This window comes from Ambystoma mexicanum, chromosome 11 (genome assembly GCF_040938575.1).
Source record: "Ambystoma mexicanum isolate Mex_15411 chromosome 11, UKY_AmexF1_1, whole genome shotgun sequence".
In the NCBI taxonomy this organism is placed as follows: Eukaryota; Metazoa; Chordata; class Amphibia; order Caudata; family Ambystomatidae; genus Ambystoma; species Ambystoma mexicanum.
In genome coordinates, this window is record NC_090934.1 from 1,239,390,327 (window position 1) to 1,239,410,033 (window position 19,707).

Consider the following 19,707-nt stretch of genomic DNA (forward strand, 5'->3'; position numbering starts at 1 on the left):
CCATGTTCGCCTGTGAAGCCTACAGCCATCAACCATCAGCGACTTACAAGGTAAGTGTGGCTTGGGCAGGGCCCTCAGCCATCACTGCACCCCATTAAACTGACCTACCATTCTTATTACATATTTACCTAATAGCTTGTAGTCTGATGCATGTAACCCACAGTCATATGGTAACCATATCTTGCATTTGGGCAGCTTGTTTTAGTTAACAATAATGTGTATTTAAACCAACTATCTACTACCTACTTCTTACCCCCAGTTAGGCATCTCTCCCACTATCCAGGTGTCCCAAGCCTTGTTATTGCATGTACTGCTATACCCCAATTTTAGGTGGTTCTTCTTCTAGCCAGGTGTCCCAAATCTAAGTGTTCCAGCATTTACTGTCTAGTGTAGTACCCCCATTTAGGCATTTCTCCCTCTATCCTGCCGTCCCATATCCTGTTGTTACTGCATTTACTGTCTAGTGTAGTACCCCCCATTAGGCGTCCCAAATCTAATTATTGTTATTTTTACAGTTGCACCCCCATTTAGGCATTTCCCCCTCTACCCAGGTGTCACAAATCTAGGTGTTACTTTGGTACCCCCATTTAAAGCGTTGTCCCTCTACCTAGGTGTCCCAAATCTAAGCGTTACTGCATTTCTGTCTACTGTTGTACCCCCATTTAGGCACTTCTACCCAGGTGTCCCAAATCCTGTTCTACCATATTTTCTGTAGTACCCCATCTAGGCATTTCCCCCTCTACCCAGGTGTCACAAATCTAAGCGTTACTGCATTTTCTGTCTACTGTTGTACCCCCATTTAGACACTTCTACCGAGGTGTCCCAAATCCTGTTGCTACCGCATTTTCTGTAGTACCCCCATTTAGGCGTTTCTCCCTCTATCCAGGTGCCCCGAATCTAGGTGTTACTGCATTTACTGTCTAGTATAGTACCCCCATCTAGGCATTTCTCTCTCTATCCAGGTGCCCCAAATCTAAGTGTTACTGCGTTTACAGTTGTACCTCATTTCAGGCATTTCTCCCTCTATCCAGGAATCCCATATTCTGTTAATGTATTTACTGTTTAGTGTAGTACCCCCATTTAAGGCTTCCTTCTACCCAGGTGTCCCAAATTCCTGTTGCTACTGCATTTTCTGTTGTGCCTCCCCCTTTAGGCGTTTCCCCCTCTATCCAAGTGTCCAAAATCCTGTTGAAATAATACACATATGGACCGTTAGGTCGAGGGTGGCAAGAAAAATAATCAATCTTTTATACAAAACAAATAAAATTTATTCCAAATACAAAATAAACATTTGATAATACTCAATTGGCATAGCTTTTCAACAAACTAGCTTCAATTGCATGATAAAATATAGCTCCTATTCAAGAATCAATCCCTTGCACTCATTCATCAATACTAAATTTCTATTTCTCCATATTGACATTCGATTTCATAATGTATATGACCTTATAACAAATGTTATTCTCAATGTATTATAACACCCTTTTCTCATGTTGGTATGTCTATCTGTCCAACAACAGAAGTTTTTAGTCACCATGTCTTTTAGTTGGTTATTCAGGGCTACGAAGTATGGCCCTTTCTTATCCCAACCTTCCTCAGGACAGAAGCTGAGTACACCTTATGTCTGACTTCGGGTTACAGGGAGTAGGAGACAGCATCTCCAACTCATGTCTTGGAGGCAGTCCAAACGGGTGGTTCAAATCCTAAATGCTCAGGCGATGAGATAATTTCCCGGCCAAGCTGTTATGTGGGTGATAACAGATCACTGTCACTTTCTGCTTATAGTACTGCAGATTGTAAAGAACCGGATCAGATCAATTCTCTGGTCATTGCCCCGATCCCGATCTCACACCGTCACACATTTCCTCTCATTGGTAATTTGTGAGGCATCTTGTCTCTCTCCAGTCAATGCATGCAATGGGTGTCCTGTTGCTACTGCATTTTTTGCTGTGCCTCCATTTTACAGTGTTTCCCCCCTCTGTCCATGTATCCCAGGGCCAGGAGAGTCTACATCTACTGTTGTACCCCAGGAGGACGTGCCCCCTTCTTTTCAGGTGTCCCAAATGTAGGTGTTCCTGTTTCTACACTTCCTCTATTCAGGTGTCTCTATTCTAGGTGTTTTGGTTTCTACCCCTACCGGTCTGATCCACCACCCAACCCCCACGCCTGACCCCAACTGCACCGTCAATATCGGTGTGACCTCAAATTAAAGATGCATCCTATCCACAGGATAGACACCATGCCACACACTGCCCAAATCAGAGCCGCATACTGGCGAACCAGTAGGCCTAACCAGACCCACCACACCTAACCCTAACCCAACCATCTCCAATGCACAGCCCAACCCTCTACCTCAACTCCCAACCCCCAACCCCTCCAAAACTCCAAAGTATATGTCCCTCCTCCACACCTGTTGCACCCCACCTCCCCCCTGCTGAATCCTCCACATAGATCTCACTCCGCACAATCGAGAGCAGCACAATAGAGAGCTGGATTTGAAGACATTGACTGCCCTGAGCACACTGCACCACCCAGCAACCCAGGTAAGCCAACCTTCCAACCCCACCCATGCCACCTTTTCATCTGCACCCTCCCCTCACACCTTTCCCAACCATCATTGCATCCTGCTGTCAACTCACGCTTCCCTTCTTTTAGCCTGGCAAGAGCACCCCTGGCCAAAACTCCAACCTCCAAAGCCCCCCCGCTCTCATCCACACCCCATGGGTGACACGAAAGTCAAGGAAAGGCCCAAACCTAGGCCACCCACGGCACCACTTTGCATCACCTGTGTGTCAATCCAGATACCATTCCATGCCACCTCATTATAGGGCCCAAGCCTCCCCTCCGGCACCCAACGCAGTCTTAGCCCTTTTGCCCCCCAGCCCCTCTGCTCCACCTCCACATCCCCACACTCTCCTCTGACAACCTCTTTCACCCTACCCACCACAACCAACCCACATCCCTCAATGCCCAATCCTGGCCAAACCCTCCCTCACCCCCATCACCTCCCCCCTCCTCCAATCCTAAACCCCAGAAAATCTCTTGCATCCTTGGTGTTATTGTAGTAGTTTGTGTAGTATGGCAAGTCTCCCACCCCTTCATGATCTGTTCCGAACAACAAGGTTGTAGCCGGGTGGGAAGGCCTTGTGCGCAATGAGCTCGTAATCATCAACGACCAGGTCAGTCTCTAAAAACAAATTCAACATCTTTGACCTTATAACAGATGAAAACCCAGACATCGTTTTCATCACAGAGACCTGGTTCGCTGACGATTACGAGCTAATTGCGCACAAGGCCTTCCCACCCGGCTACAACCTTGTTGTTCGGAACAGATCATGAAGGGGTGGGAGACTTGCCATACTACACAAACACCAATATCCACTACTTATTAAGGATACCTCAGCTATCACCACAGACTATAAATCCCTTCTGGTAAAACTCCAACTCTCGCTCGCCACCTTGCACTGCTTCCTACTCATGTGCAGACGCCCTGGCTACAACAAAAACTTTGCAGACACACTGCAATGCTATGACAACTAACTTCAGTCTACATCCAACACTTACCATCCTAGGTGATTCCAACATCTGGTTGGACTGCCCTGCAAACCCTTTCAATATCTCTCACAGACAACCTAGAAGCCTTGACAACACATCCCCACGCCCACCCACACAAGGCCACACCCTTGATGCGGTCTTTAGCACCACAAACATCAAATACACACTACCTTGATGCCTCTAACATGGACAGATCACTCAGCAATCTTCTTCTCTATACCACTCTCAGCCGCGGGCAACGCCAAAGGCTACGACCTACCACCACCATCCTCCACATCTCTCACTCCGCTCTGGAACAAAGTCGCTATCACTCCGACCTAGCCAATTCACTCCTCAATCCCTCCCAGCACTCTCCCCCGGGGAAGGCCACCCACCCCATCAAAATCTTCTACCTCTGGCTCTCGGGCACCCTCGCACTCCTCACCCCAACAAAACGGCCTTCTCAGAGATCAGGCCCCACGCCTAGGTGGTACACCGCCAACCTCAAATCACTAAAAACCCTAAAGCACCATCTGGAATGGACCTGGAGAATCATCCCAATCCCCAAGAACAAAACCACCCTAAGAAGACAAACAAGAGCATAAAGATTGTAAATCATAAAAGCCAAGAAAGTATTCTATGGGAATAGAATTTTAAACTCTTGTAACCCAAGCAAGGAACTGCAAAGAATCATCTCTGAATTAAATTCTCAGTGCGGTTCTACCCCCGGCCCCCATCCACCCAACTCCCAATCCTTTAGCAACGCCTTACCAGAACACTTACTTCTACAACGTCCCTATCAAAAGACACTGTGCCATCCTCTCAAAATTAGAAAGAATGCCCCTATATATTACCCATCCACAGCCCGACGCCCATCTAAACCCCCTTCACCTCTTTCTCTCCAATCTCACACCAGGAGTTCCTCTCACTCCTAGCAAAAAGCTGCCCATCAGTTTCCCCAAGGACTCCTGCCCTCCACCCTCTTCGAAAACATCCTAGCCTCAACCTGTGCAGGCAGTATTGCACGCTCAATCCTCAACCACTCCATAACATTGGGAACCTTCCAGGAAGCCTTAAAACCTTCTATATCAAACCCCTCCTCAAAAAACTAACAATCGATCCACCGGCCCATCTTCACCACCCGCTTCCTGGACAAACTCATGGACCGCATAGCATACAAGCAGCTCAGCCATTTCACGGAAACTAACAACCTCCTGGACCCTGCCCAATCTGACTTCAGACCGCTCCGAGGAACTTAGTCCTCCCTAGTGTTCATCTGGGATGACCTTAAAAAGAACAGCGAAAGTAGAAGGTTGCACTGTACTCCTTCTCCTTGACCTCTCTGCCGCCTTCGATACCATCAACCACACCATTTCTCCTAGACAGGCCACATTCTTTAGGACTCAAAGACACTGCCCTCTCTTGGATCTCCTCCTTGATCTCTAACAGCTCACAAATCATGCTCCTCGACCCTTTCACATCCACTTCATGATCAGAACCAAAAGGGGTCGCACAAAGAGCATCCTGATCTCCCCTCCTCTTCAACATCTATCTAAACACACTCCCCGCACTCATCCGCTCCCAAAATCTCACCTGCTGCAACTACACAGACAACAACCAGATCATCCTTAAAATAGCAAAATCACCAGGTACCAACCGTCCAGACCTGTCATCATGCTTCTCGGATATTGACTACTGGATGACGACCAACTACCTCATCCTCAATCCTGGGAAAATGGAAATCCTTGTCTGCAGGAAAACAGAACTCCTTCCCCAACCTATTCCCTGGCCTCAATCCGTAGGCCCCTCCCCCACACCCCGAGCAACCTCCACCTCAGTAAAAAAGCTCAGATGCACACTAGACACAGATGAATCCCTCTCCCAACACATCAAATCCGTATCCAGAACCTGTTTCTTCCATCTACGCATTCCCATGCATGCTGGTCAAGTGGCACAGTGAGTAGAGCGCTCGCTTTGACATCAGTGCAGAGCCTGCTAACGCAGGTTCGAATCCCGGCTGGGCCAAACTCAGCCTTTCATCCTTCCGAGGTTGATTAATGAGCACCACACACCGTGGGTAATAATAAGCAGCGCTCAGATACCTGAGGGTTCGTAGCGCTATATAAATGCGAAATTATTATTATTATCTTCCCATAGCTCACCTATGCTCACTGTTTCTCTGCCATCGTTCTCTCTCGCTTACACTTTGCAAACTGCCTTTACCTAGGTGCACCAGCACTTCAGCTAAGGAAACTGCAAAGAATCAAAAACACTGCAGCCCGCCTGCTCATTAGTCTATCTCCCAGAAAACACATCAGCCCTACACTGTGTCCTCCATTGGCTCCTTATTGGTTGATGCACAACCTTTAAAGCCATGTGCATCACTCACCGGGCCATACATAACACCGGCCTGGAATTCCTGCAAGACAAAGTCACTCACTCCCTCTGCTCAAGGACACGCAGATCTGGCACAGCAACTCTCCTATTTGTCCCAAATTACAACTCCACCAGACTGGGCGGATCCTCCTTCTCTGCCCAAGCACTGGTCATCTGGAACGCTCTGCCCTTGCACATCTGCAACATTGAAAATCTCTTGGCAATCAGAAAGGCCCTGAAAACCTGGCTTCCTCTGAAAAACCATCTTGCACTCTATACTGCTGATACGCTCACAGAAACACTGACCCAAACCCAACAAAACATCCAGCTCCTCCTTACTACCACTGATGCCGGCAGCGTTTGCAGCGGCACACCGTGTCCCATCTTTTTCGCCCTCTCTCCAACCCCTCACCCACAGACGATCATATATCGCCCTGCGTTCCCCTGGGTCCCTCTCTCACTACTCAGACTTTCAATCTAGGGAGACCACAACTGGTGAGACGAGCCAATAGCGTTGAACCTACAAAACAACATCAAAGATGAACTCCATGCATGTTTGCAGTATGTATAACTTGCACCACGTCTATGGACACAGGCCGCAGCCACAGCCACTCATCCATGCACTCTAGAAAGCAGCTATGGCTATGTTATTCCGGTCTAGCAGCACACAAAGCCATCCACACTGAAATCCCTGACATACCTCAACACAAATCTGCCATTAGTATACAGCAATAGTATACAGCAATAACCTACAGAAAAATGTTGTTCTAGCTGGGCACACATCGAATCTCCAGCATTAGCACTCTAGCCTTAACCACCTACAGCACCCGCCCACATGCCTGACCTTCGGGCTGCCTACTGGAGCCTAGCCAGTCCACCTAAGTCCTAACCTTGCAAAATGCACACATGCATTTTTTTTTAAACTCTTTTTATTGAATTTTACAAGATAACAAACAGAACATTCCCTCAACCCCACCTCCCTCCGGCAACGAAATTGAACCGTTTAACCACCCTTTTACCGGGCTGGCACTCCACATTTACTGTAAATCCAATAATCTCAAACGCTGCAGGCACCACATTACCCTAAAGTAATCTTTAAGAACATTCAATAATTCCCCCAGTCCGCCATGGAGCAATGTACTTTATCATTCATGGCATAATTCGCCCATTCCAAAGCCATAATTTCCCACATTTTTCGGAGCCAGTCTTGACCCATAGGAACCTCAGGGCCTCTCCATCTCTGGGCTACTAACAGCATAGCCGCAAGAGTCATTATTGCCTTAGCTTTCTCCCTTCCTCTAGGCTCACCTGGCCCCGGGTCATCCCGAATGCCTAAGAGGATTTGTGCTGGAGTTCTTTCGTCTCCCTGGCCGAAGGCTTGCTCCTGAGCCTTCCGTATTTCTCGGTTCAATTTTTGGGCATTTCCACCAAATATGCTCCGCGGAGCCTGCCATTCCACAATCCCTTCAACATTTCCCCGACACTGACGGGTAAATCCTATGGAGCCGGGCCGAGGTATAATGCCACCCAAACATAATCTTATACCAAGCCTCCTGTAAGTGGGACCCCTTGACCAGTTTAGGGATTCTCCTCCACAGCCTCTCCCAATCTCTCCTGCTAATCTCACGGCAAAGGACTCGCTCCCAATCCCGCATATACCCCCATTGAACCCCTGCCTTTGCGCTGCCAAGAATCTTATAGATATTAGAAATGAGGCCCTTTGTACCATCATTAGTGAGTAGGAATTTTTCAAAAGGCATTGGTTCCCTTGTGGCCGCCATTCTAACCCCTGGTTGTAATACCCAATGCCGGAGCTGCGCGTACCTTAGCCTTTCACCCTCCTGTACCGCAAAGTTCCTCTTACAATCGATGAACGATAGGAGTCCCCCCCCACCCCCGGGACATATCGCACAGTTTCCTGCAGCCTCCCTCCCGCCACATCGTGAAAGCACCTCTCTCCAGCCCTGGAGAAAAGTCTCCATTACCGAAGATGGGAGATGGGAGTGAAGGGAGACGGGAATGTGGTGATCACCTTGGTGCCCGCCAACTTGTCCCAATTGTCAGCCATAGGTTTGGTGATGGAACTCTCGTAGAGATGCTGAGGTCTAAGTGGTTTTGGGAGCCATAACACTTCAGCTAGGTCTCGGTGCGCCACCGCTCTATCCATCCTCACCCATAGCTTGTCTTGCATGCCTCCCTCCCCTTTCAACCATTCCCTGATAATGCAGAGTTGTGTAGCCTCATAATTTTGCAGAAAATTTGGTAGTGCAAGGCCTCCCTCGCCCTTTGCTGCCATCAGTAGCCGAACTCCCACTCTGGGTCTTTTCCCTTCCCAGATAAATCCTTTAATCAGCGCTCCCAACTCCTTGAAAAAGCCTACCAGGACTGGCTGCGGGACCGCTTGGAATAAATACAATAGCCGTGGGAGAGTAACAATTTTAACCACGGCTATCCACCCCATCCAAGACACCCTTAAATCTCTCCATCTTTGGAAGTCCTTCTTGATCGCCTTAAGAAGCAGGGGGAAGTTTGCCCAAAGTTGCCGTAATCCTCACCCCCAGGTAGCGTATCCCTCCAGGGCTCCACAACAAGCGAGAGCTCGCCTTCAGGCTCTCCCTTTCCGTTGCACCCAGGGTCAGGTTCAAAACCTCTGACTTGTTGGCATTGATCCTGAGGCTTCCCCAAAGGCTTCATGAGGGTCACACTAGCCTGCAGCGATTCCCACGGAGCCGTGAGCATGAGCAGCATGTCATCAGCAAAAGCTGCTACTTTGTGTTGCGCACCTCCGAAAGGAATGCCCTATATCTCTCCTGCCTCCCTGAAAGCCTGCAAGAGCGGTTCTAAATAGATTGCCTAGAGTATTGGGGAGAGCGGGCAGCCCTGCTTGGTTCCTCTCTGCAGGGGTATCCTTCTAGAAGCCGACCCGTTCACCATCACTCTGATAGAGGGCGCCAGATAATTAACCCTAACCGACATACATTCCCCAACAAAACCCATCTTTACCATGACTCGGAACAGGAAAGACCATTCCACGCGGTCAATAGCCTTTTCCGCGTCTAACGCCACCAAGACCGCGGGAGTGTTCCCTTTCTGCACTTTCTCAATTATATGGGCCACACGTCTAATGTTGTCGGCGGTCTGTCTACCCCTAATGAACCCGGCTTGATCAGGGTGTATCAATTGCGGGAGGATGGAATCCAGCCTGTTTGCCAAGATCTTAGTATAGATCTTAGCGTCAATGTTAATCAAAGCAATCGGGCGGTAAGAAGCTCTCTCTTCTGGATTTTTATTCGGTTTGAGAATGAGGGTGACCTTCGCCTCTTCCATGGAGGGCTCAATTCTCCCTGATTGACGGAAGGAATTAAATAGTGAAGTTAATATCGGGGCTAGCTGCGAGATGAACAGCTTGTAAAAAGCAGCAGTGTAGCCGCCCGGGCTGGGGGCCTTGCTTGATGGTAACGCCCTTATCACCCCACGCAGCTCTTCTTCCGAGATTTCACAGTTCTGGATAATTTCCCCCAGTTGTACCTTTTGCAGGAAGTCGTCCTGCAAGTTGCCTCGAGGATGCTGGGAGGCATAAAGGGACTTGTAATACCCCACCAGGGCCTCCTGTATCTCTTCCTGCTTTGTGACTCGTTCCCCTGTGCCTTACTTCAGTGCTGTTATAGCGTTTCTCGCCCTTTTCCCCCTCAATAAGCGCGCCAGGCGAGCGTCAGCTTTATTAGCCCTGGCATAGTATTTTTGCCGCACAGACAGCAAAGCTCCCTCAGCCTTTTTAGTGCCCAAGAGTTCCAGTTGCCCCATCGCTTTCCTATATTCCCTCATTTCTCTCCGGGAGGGAGTGCTATCCGCAGCCTGTCTAGCAACCTCAACCTCTGCCTCGAATTGAGTTTCCAGTGCATGCAGGTGTTTCACTCTGTGGGCCATCATTGCTATAAATTCCCCCCCAAAGGGGGCCTTGAATGCATCCCATCTCATGCCCTCTCCAGTATCCTCCTTGTTGATATCGAAAAAGAGCTTAATCTTCTCTTCAATGTCCCCCCTAGTTACCGGGTTCCTAAAAATGGCACCTGGGAGTTTCCAGCCCCAAACCCCCCTCTCCCTCCGACCCACATCCATCAGCACGGAGACTATTTTGTGATCTGCTATCCCCATCGGCCCCGTGCACACTTCCCGAATGCTTCCCACCAGAGCTACCGAGACCCATATATAGTCGATTCTGGATTGCGAGCCATGGACTCCTGACAAAAAGGTATGGCCCTCCTCGTTCCCCTTTAGTTCCCTCCAAGCATCCCTTAATCCCAGCCTACCAATCTTTTCCTTCAGTTCCGTGGACATTACTGCTCCCCCCCCCCTTCCCTCCAGTTCTGTCCCTCTCCCTGTCCCACGCTATGTTAACATCCCCAAGAAGAACAATCTGGCCCAAGGAGCGCTCTTCTAGGACTTTCATCACCTGATGTAAAAACTGCTCCTGGCCCATGTTAGGAGCGTACACTACAGCTATTGTATACGGGACTCCTTGACACCTCCCCCTGGCCACAATATTCCTCCCTTCCTTATCCCCCTTCACTTCACAGGGTCTGAAATCCACCGTGTTCCTAATGGCCAGGGCAACCACCCTAGCTTTACAAGGGCCTGAGGCATGCAAAATCTGGTCATAGCCACGCAATTTCAGCCTACCCTGGTCTTTGCGCAGGAAGTGTGTTTCCTGAAGCCCCATAATATCTGGCCTCTCCCTCTATGTAAACAACTCCAGCTTTTTCCTTTTAAGCGGGGTGTTCAACCCCCTGACATTATGCGTCAACCACTTGAGGAGATACCCATTATGTCACAGACCACGCTAAGCAGAAGTGCCTCTCCCCGCGCCTCCCCCACCAATTGCTCGCCGCCGCCACCCTTCGGTCCCCCCCAATTCTCCCTCTCCTCCCTCCCACCCCCCCCGAAGGCTAACACCTTCCCGCCCACTCACCACTCCTAACTCAGGCATCTACGCCCTTTCTGTTCCCAACATAGCTGCTTCCCCTGCGACCCTAAGCTTCTACCCTCTTTTGAGAGGCCCACCACCCCTATCTGTACCATGTCAGTTCAGGACCGAGCCAAAGCTTCACTTCATGCACCACTGGGTTTTCCATCGCTCCGCTGGTTGCCTTCTCTGGGACCCCTCCTTCTTTTCTCTCGAACCGTTGACCACTCCCAGGGCCTCGACCCAGGTCGGCTGTTCAAGCCCGTTCGTCCAGAGCCCAAGGGGGCTTCCTCTAGCTCTATGCGAAGATCGGCCCCTTCCTGCAGAGAGGTGATTCGCCTCTGGGATCCCTCCCATTCAAAAATCAAGCCAAACGGGAAGGACCATTTGTATCGGATCTCTCGCTCATTAAGGGCTTTTAACAGTGGGCCCATTTGCCTCCTCTTCAGGAGTATACGGCTGCCAAATCTTGAAATAAAGCGATCGGCTGACCCTCGAACATGATAGGTTCTCGTAGTCTTGCTGCTCTGAGTACTGCTTCCTTCTGGGCATATCTAGTAAACGCTGCCAAAACATCTCTCGTTCTCGATGTCTGGCCTTTGGTCATTCGCCCGGTTCTGTGAACCTGGTCCAGTTCTACCACCTCCGAGTTGCCCTCGCCCAGAATGTCCGCAAAAACACCCTGGAGTACCGCCTTTAAATCCTTTTCGGGTACTGATTCCGGCAGCATTTTGACCCTTATGTTGATTCTGCAGGACCTGTTTTCCAAGTCCTCCACCTGGATTTCCAGATTTCTGGCGGCTATATCCAGCCTTTCTGTGGCTTCACTGTTAGCTGAGTTATCTTTGTCCACCTCTTGGAGGCCCTTCTCCAGGATGTCGGTCCTCTCGCCTAGTTGACACATCTCTTGTTTCAATTCCCCAATAGCTTCGTTCAGGTCCAAGCGCATCAACTGAAATTGTTCTTGAAAGGGTTTTGCCAAATTTGCTTGCAGAGCATGCAGCTCCCCTAGGAATTCCTGTCTGGGCATATTTGCCAATTCCTCAGCTCCGCCTTGCATAGGCCACATCGCATTAGCGGGTACCTGGATTGTCTCCAGGGGGTTGAGGCAATTTCCCCCCTCTCCACACATGCATTTTTAATGAACTCTTAGAATCTCCTACACATGGACTGCGGTCACCGAGGGCGTTCGAACCAAAAAGCGCATTGAGGCCATACAAATGGGGAAAGAACGATATGCAAGAGAGAGAGAGAGAGAGAGAGAAAGAGAGAAAGAGAGATAGAAAGAGAGAGTGTGTGTGTGTGTATGTGTGTGTATATATATATACACACACACACACACACACACACACACACACACACACACATACACACACACACGTGGGGGAGGGGGAATGAGAATGGAGAGAAAGGTTTGTTGTCGGGAAGTCACTTCCTGCTTTAGGAAATTAGCCCTGGGAGTTCATAGATGATTTTTCATCACTAACCTTTCTGTCAGTTCCTGTCTGTAGGCTACAAAACATGGAAATAACATCAACTATATACATCCAGCTACATGGTCACTGCCAGGGCTTTCCCCAAAGGAACATCATGGAGAAGGATGAGTCCAAACTTGTGAGTGATGGACACTTTGAGGCCATTTGGAATCCTCCACCAGAAAGTTGCATAGAAAAGGAGCGAGTATTGGCACTGCTGCTCAGTTGCGCTAAACACAACTTTGGAAATCTGCACAGTCAGACGGATAGAAGGAGAATTATTTAAAGCTAATCATCATTAGCATTCGAGGTGATTCCCAGGTTGATACTTTACAAATATCTTCCAGAGGAACGTGTCTTTCAAATCCAGAAACGCACAAAACGATTTTGTGCAATGAAGCCTTGGATGTGTGTTGCCCTGGAGGCCAACCAATACAATGTTGGTGGGTTGAATGGTCCTTGTTTATTCAAAGAAAAACTTTCGAACCCTGCTTCCATCCAGGCTTTGATGGATTCGTTCTGCCTCCTCTAATAGGTTAAAAAAACTGGATGGAAACTTTAATAATTTACTAAAATTTAGTTACCACCATAGGCAGAAAATAATGGTGAGTTTTGGGAACTTCCTTGTCTTTATGAAAGACTGTAAAAGGCTCCTCTGAACAGAGGGCCTGAATTCCAGAGCGTAGGAGCAGAGTTCCCCCTATAGCAAAAATCAGATATCTGTGAAACTGCAGATCAACTGAAGGCATGGGCTCAAAAGGCTTGTCTGCTAAGATTAAAACACAAGAGTAGGGCCATCAAAAAGTCTCTTGATCAACACATTCAGAAAAGAATAATCAACGGAATCCATATTGAGTTATGCCCCATGGCCGAAAGGGATACATTATAGCATGAATCAAATTTTGGGGCAATATTCACACAGTCAGAAAAAAAGGAGAACAGTATCTAACAATAGAAAAAGAGGTACGGGTACCCCTCTGCGAGAACGAACACGGCCTAATGACATATTCTATGGGAAGGTGCCCACTCGAGAGTCTGCCGCCACATTTTAGCTCACTGTACCGTACACAAAGGAGGAATATCATTGATGAGGCCCAACAAGGCTGAAACACGTGTGTGGGGTTGCTGTTGGTACTCTTGGTCAGAAGAGAATTGCCATAGCATTTTTGCTGCTGGACTGCCCATGTGGGTGGGACAAAGACTGATATGCAAATGGTTATTTCCCTTCTGTGAAAGGTACAGTGAGCTATAGTGTGGCTGCGGACTCTCGAGTGTGTACCTTCCCAAAGAATAGGTAATTTATCTGTGTTCGTTCTCGCAGAGGGCCGCCTATGACAATTTTTTCATTATCTAACGATGCCATGGGTAAAACATCTTATCCAAAGCCCAATATCAAATCTGTTATTCCTTTGGACTTCTACTGTGAAAATACCAATATTTTTCTAGCTGGCCAAGTTATTTTTACATTATCTAAAAATAGCCCAAGATGTGCATAGGCTAAATCCCAAGGACCTAAGCAGTTCAGCACCTTAATTGTGGGTATAGGTAAAGAAACAGGCCCTGATGTAGTGACATTAAGACCACCACACTTAGAGCAGAATCTGCCACAAATCCTTTGTTGCTAGCTGTATACATTCTGTGAACCAATACCAGTTCGGCCAGTTTGGAGTGATCTGGATCATGTAACTCAATTTTCAAGCGTCTCATCTTGAGGAGCATTTTTGCAATTAACTGAGCAGAGGTAAAGGCGTAGGGTATCTTGCCCTACCTAGGAAGAAGGAATGCATTCCTTATCAAATTCCTTCCCTGGTCCCCTTGAGAGGCATGCATTGGACTGTTGCTACAGGGTCTGCTGGTGGTCAGTCATAAAGTAGAAAGCAATAATGTAGAAAGTCAAAATGTCGAAAAAAAAATTTGAAACCAATTTCGAAAAACAATAATGTTGAATTTTTTCTACATTTTTTCGAATTTTTCAACAAAAAAAATAAATATATATATAATTAAAATGTGTTGAGTATGAGGGGTGAGAGGGTGGTGGGGGGGTGGCCGGGGGGTGTTGGGTGAGGGGGGTTGGGGAGGACCCCCCCTAGTAAATGATACTCTTCTTGTTTATTTATTTATTGATAGTGCTAATTGACATTTTTTTTCCGACATTTTTTTTCTAATAATTGACTCTTTTCATTATATGTATAGGTTTTCGACATTATTGTTTTCGACATTTTTTTTCTACATTTTTGTAAATCGACATTTTTTTTTCTACATTATGACTATAAACCGGGTCTGCTATGTCTTTAAAAAGGCGTGCATAGATTCAAAGCAGCAGAGCTTGCCTGTTTTAAGTACATGACGCTATTCTGATATGTTTCTTCCATATATTAGCCAATTTATATTCTGTCACAACTAGGGAGGAACAGAACATGCACTTACAGGTCTTTCAATAACTCCAAAATGCATGTAACCAAAAGTTAAAATTGGGGAGCAGATAAAACAGAACAGCAGAAAAAAGCCTTCTTGATATTGGGCTTTCCCTCACAGCTCTCTAGCCCTAAACATAGTAGATTGAACCCCAACAACCCTGCATTTTAGGATGTAGAAGGTTCTCCCCAGTGTGAAAGATAGCATGGGCAGAGGGCAGGCTACACTCTTCAGGAGGGATGTGAGTGAACACAGAAACAGACTAAACAATAGTCCCGTGGTACCAAAATACAAGATGCCCAAACAAGATTCTACAAAATAATTACTTTTATTAAATAAACAATACTAACGCACTAATCAAAAACACTATCCCTCACCCCTGTACAGGAAAACAGACTTGTAATGAAAGAAGGAACTATGAGTCTGAAGGCAGAGGTGTACAGGCAATAATTTCAGCAGCATATGTCAGCTTCAATAGAGATGTTGTTAAAAAGGTAGAGCATGGAGCTTACTAGTCACCAAGGCCCTTTAAGACAGTCCAAGGGGACAGAACCAATTGAAATAGCTTTAATGCTTGCACTTGGGGCTTAAAGGTGTTGAGCCAAACCTGTAGGCATTTTCAGTGGGTCAAGTCGGCATCAAGATGTTTAGAGCCAGTGGTTTCAAATGGATCGCAGGTGTTGAAGCAGCTGAGTTGGTTTAAGATGGTCCAGCGATGTAGTGTGGTCCTGCAGTAGTGATTGGCTCAAATCGTGTGAAGAACAGGCAAGCAATGGGTCGAGGGCCACCAAAAATGCAATGCAGCTCTTCAATAATGACTGGCTCAAAAACGGTTGGAGTGCAGACAGACGATGGGTTGAGTCAGTGCTCGACAGCGGATCAAAAAGCAGTGACTGCCATAGCTAGCTCTGGGTGCCTACAGCAGCTCAAAAAGCATTTTGAAACCATCTAGCTGGTTCAGAAACAGACCAGACTTGTAAAATAGGGCCCAGATCTGTTTATTGACCTATGGGTGCTGTGGGACCCCATCCAGGTCTCCAGGGGCAAGGTAAGTACTTTATTCCGCACTTCCCAGCCAGGAAGGTTTTAGAGAGCCCTTGCTGGGACTATCACCTTCAGTGAGCAGATTCCTGTGGTCTGAGTCTGCAGTAGCCCTTTTCCAGCTAGCAGGTCACCCCAAAGGTTGTTCAGGGGTGGTTCACGGAAGAGTATTTTTCACTTCTTGGACCCTTTATCTTCACCTCTTATGCAGAGGGCTTTGGAGCAGACTACTCCAAATTTAGGTCAAGATGTAATCCTTCTTCTTTAGATGTGCAAACAAAGAAGATTTCCCTGTAGAGGGTGAGGGGTGGGCTCACCCTCTTAAATAGGCAATCTTCTACAGCAGAGTGGTTCCTTTCTAGCCTTCTATAAGTGGTCCAATCTAGACTGCTGTTTGAGAATCTTCTGTCTGATGATGTCCTATCCAATTTGCTTTGTCTGCAGGAAGACGGGAGGGAGTACAGGAAGTTAGGGAGAATACAACTGGTGGGACACTTCTGTGGGCTGATGCTTCTCTCCTGGCTACTCTAGCTATGGACCTTCTTCTCTCTCCCTACATCAAAGTCTTTTATTTACCGACCTGGGCAGCACCTCTTCCACGGCATCCTTCAACTGCAGGGCTTGCAGCTCTTTATTTATTTTTACATTTGTATTGCGCACTAAACCCATAGGCATCAAGGCACAACTTGCATAGATGAAAATAAAAAAAGACAGACATTGAAAGAACGTTACAAGACAGTTTCTATGAAAAAGTGTCACAGTGCACTACTTGAAGAGCTGCCCATTGAGCTCCGGGCTTATCCCCTCTGCCCCCCGGATCAAGAATAATGATCAGGCCACCAGCCAACAAACAATATAAGGTTAATTGGAATGTCGACCACGTTCCCCGTGGACTTGGAGCTGTGACCAGGGGGAACATTAATGTTATCCGTGCGGCAAATGCTGCTCAGGCAGGCATCACCATGGATGAAATAGATTGACAATCCCGAGCCCCTGTAGTGGAGCTACAGCCTAACGGGAGAGCTGTTAGATTAATATCCTGGAACATAGCGGTTGTAAAAAAAAAAAAACACTTGGCAGATCCCGATTGGTCTAGCTTTATTCGGGTTAATGACATAATCTGCTTCCAAGAAACATAGGAATTGTGAATGATCCCACTACAGGGGTATGAAGTCTTCCAAATCCCTGCAACAAAAGGAATGAGAGGGAGAACCTCAGGTGGCTTGGCAATAAGGATTAATACTGCCCTTGATTATTAAGTATTGAATCTAGTTCTCCAGATGTACAATATTTGGTGTTTGATCTGCCGGGTGTCCAATCTATTTCCTTGTTTAATGTTTATAATCCAGTCAGAAATAAACAAATAAATCATGTGATTGGAAGGGCAAGAGGACTTGCAGAAGAGGAAATATGCGAGGGGTAGGGGCCCCGGACTAGATTTGTGGGTGACCTGACCCTGCAAATCGACTCCTTACCTGATATGGAGAGGGTTTGGGACGATCATGATGAGGTGTGGGATATCCCCCCGTTGAACTCCCCCATATCAGGGAGGGCCCATCCACAGACTTTTGGTTGCGCTGCTTCTCTTTTTGGCATGGACCTAAGGGCCTGTAATGGGCACTTTGGGAAAGACCAGCCAGCAAAACCTACCTATCCTGGGAATAACTATACGTCGCATATCAACTACATTTTCCTATCAATGAAAATGTGGACCAATGCAAAGGACTTTGAGGTCCTGGAAAAATAGGGAAGCGATCATAGGCCATTATCCTTAACGTTATCGGATATGGTTACCAATGAGAGTAATCAAAGTAATGTTAGTAATTCAATTCAACTCTAAGGACAATCAAACCGAATAATTAAATGGTCTGATCTCAAACTTGTATCCTTGAGACCAAATATTTACGAGTCGATGCTGCACAATTTGGAGCAGTTATCATCCATGGACCTTGGCGATGCAGAAGGTTGCTCTGCATATGACAACTTGGTGCTTGGCATACAACCCTTTATTACCAAGTCAAGCAAGAGGGTAACGGAACGAGCGATAAAATGCAACAGTTGGTTTGATGAGCAATGTAGGATAGCAACATTTGGAATTCTAAACTGCTTAAAAAGAGGACAGGTGTGGACAGAAGTGAAGTGAGGCACCTTAGAGCAGAATATAAACACCTAATCAAGATTAAAAAAGATAACCATATACAGCATGAATGGAAAACATTGCATGAAGCATCTAAATTTGGGGACATTTGCCTATTTTGGAAAATAGTAAGTGGTACTTGAGATGGTCGTAGCAATGATGTGGCTACAAATATTAATCCAAGCACCTGGAGGAAACACTTCCAGAATCTCTATGGTATGGTAGCCCAAGCTGATACTAAGGGTACTGCTCAACGGGAACAAGAGAGAGGGAATAATGCAGGCCCATCAGTTGGGGCTACAGGAAGTTACCACTGCTATTAATTCCCAACGGTGGGGAAAAGTCCCCAAACTGGACTTAATTCCCATTGATCTAATCAAGGAAGAACCGAGTGTTTGGGCACCAGTTTTGTGGCACTTGTTGGGAAACTTCAGGCCTATCTCATTGTTGGATGGCATGGGGAAAGTATTCACTAGAATCCTATACGAACATCTCCAGGCACGGGTTGTGCAGAAAGAACTGGTTGACCACCTGCTACAAATCATTATGCAACTCTATTCGTACAACAAAGCATCAGTGCGATGCTGTCTGGGGGGCAAACTGACTGATTTGTTTATGGTATCTAGAGGGGTGAGGCAGGGATGTGTCCTCACCCCTCTGTTGTTTCTAATACATATAGACAAAGTAATACAGTATGTTAGATTGAAATGCCTAGATCAACCCAAACTCAGTTTAGAAGCAATTCCAATACCTCTTTTTGCTGATGAAGCTGTGCTCTTATCCACATCTGCAAGGGGGCTGTAGACTACACTCCAAGCCTTTGTTGAAAAATACAATTTGAGATAAATACGTGGAAAACAAAATCCCTGATAAAGCTGAACATCAACAGAATTGCTTTAGAACAAGTTCAATATTATGATTATGTGAGGGTGAGACTAAACGATTGTGGTAATTGGACATCCCAAATCGTCAAATCTAGCTCAAGATTAGATATGTATGGGGGAGGGGGCAATTTGGAGATTCTTTATTGCTCATGGCCGAGGCGCAGTTACACCAGCTCTCTCAATGTATGCTGCTCAGAGAAAATCTGCAGCACTGTATGGTGCAGAGACCTGGGGATATTCAGCCAGTAGTAGACTGGGCCTGGCAGAAAGAGGTTTTCTCAAACGCCTGCTTAGTATGTCAACAGCATGCACAGGGTGCCCTCTCTGCCTAGAGCTGGGTCTTAGACCAATTCATGGTGATGTCGCCCTTAGGCAATACTATACTCGGTGAGACTATGATTAACCTCCAAGCTTAAGATGTACTGCGAAGCAGCTATATACATTTTCGATTCTGAGGGTGGCAGATCAATACCCTATTTTGTTCATGTCAAAACATACTTGATGGAGTTGAATCTGGATGAAATATGCCACAACCCCCTGGGCATCACCAGAAGGGACATGGAGCAAATTAAGCGTTTCACGGGAGGCCATGGAGGCCGAATTGGTCAATGCTTGTATTGGGCTGGCAATGGAGGATACATCCTTGGCTAGTAAGTCGTCCGTGGGATTTGAAAAATACCTAGATGTCGTTAGCAAGTAGCCTGTATTAGAAATTTAGGTCAGGCCAAATGAATCTATCATACCGTACAAGAAAATTGGATGTTGCTGGAAATGTGTACGATTCAGCTAGGGAATCCTTGGATCACTTTTAGTTTTTTTTGTCAGGGCTATCATGTGGCTAACAGTAAATACCTAAAAACAATTTGTAATGCACACGGTATA